The sequence below is a fragment of the Macadamia integrifolia genome, chromosome 2, assembly GCF_013358625.1.
Source record: "Macadamia integrifolia cultivar HAES 741 chromosome 2, SCU_Mint_v3, whole genome shotgun sequence".
NCBI lineage: Eukaryota > Viridiplantae > Streptophyta > Magnoliopsida > Proteales > Proteaceae > Macadamia > Macadamia integrifolia.
Genome location: NC_056558.1, coordinates 28539944 through 28541256, shown reverse-complemented (window position 1 = coordinate 28541256; position 1313 = coordinate 28539944).

The following is a 1313-nucleotide window of genomic DNA, read 5'->3' as shown; positions in this document are numbered from 1 at the left end:
ATAGAAAGGGGATAAAGCTAGAGAGAGACTCACAAGTAGGTTTCTCTACTTAGCCCGAGGGATGCATCATAATATGAGCTTCCCTACTTGACCAGAGAGTCACTCTTACAAGGGTTACTCTACTTGGCTTTAGGGAAAGGGAGATAATTAAAATAAAAGCAATAAATTGATGGTTCTATGGCTAGGAGGGGCAAAGCCAACACATACACTAGCCATGAACCTTGGGGGAAAGGGATAGCAATAATGTAAGGACTGAAAATAAAAATCCTAAATTAAGAAAGAAAGGGTAGTCAGAAGAGGGAATGAGAGGGGGGAGAGAAGACTATTGAAAGAGCCTACTTACTTGAATCAATGCTTGAACTTGAAAAAAAATTGCTCCACGGTTCGTGATCTTGTCACCTAGATCTAAGCCTAGAACTATAACTTAAAAAATTACAACTCAATTGGATAAATCATAAACATAAAAAGTTTGAATAAGAATAAAAGAGTGCTTGCATTAATTGACAAAAAAAAACTATTACAAAAGTGATTAAAACAAAAATAGAGAAGAACTAGAACTAAAGAGAGAACAAGAGAAAGAGAGAGCAACTAAAAAAAGCTAGAAGAAGAATGAATTGTCTCTCCTCCTCTTACATGAATTGTATTTATAGGGAATGGGGAGGTAGAGTAACAATTTTCTCTTTCCTAAAAGGGAGAAACCCACAATTGATTGTGAGATCTTTTGAGTCCAAAAGTGCTAAGATGGAGGAGAGAGAAGAGAGAAATAAACTTGGAGAAATTTCCTATAATTTTTTTGCTTATTTTCTTTCCTTTTTTTTTCTAATTTATTTCTCTTCTTTTTCTCCCTCCAAGGGACGATTTTCTTCTTCCTTTGTGTGATTTGGACAATCTTTGGTGATGATGTGGAGGAGAGAGAAGATTTGGACAATCTTTATTTCTCCCTTTTTTTTTCTTTCCTTTTTTTTTCTTCTCTTCTTGCGCAGGAACCCTTCCACGATTTTCCTTGCTTCTAATTTGATGTGAAAATCCCCTCCATGCCCTTAGTGTTTTAAGTGAGTGAAAAGCAGAAAATCTTCAACAAAATTATCTAAAAAAAACAACCATGAGATTCGAACTTGAGACCTCTTGGTGAGCAAGGGAATTTTGCACACCATTGCTCACCAACTACACTAGGTAGTTGTTGTTACCAAAAACGACTCTTCAATCACTTAAGGATGTGGTCCATCGATCCTTGTTGGCATTTGGAGTATTCCTTGTGCCTCTGAGACAATTGCAAATGGACTGGTTCTGTATCTCAGTTCAGTTCTGATCCA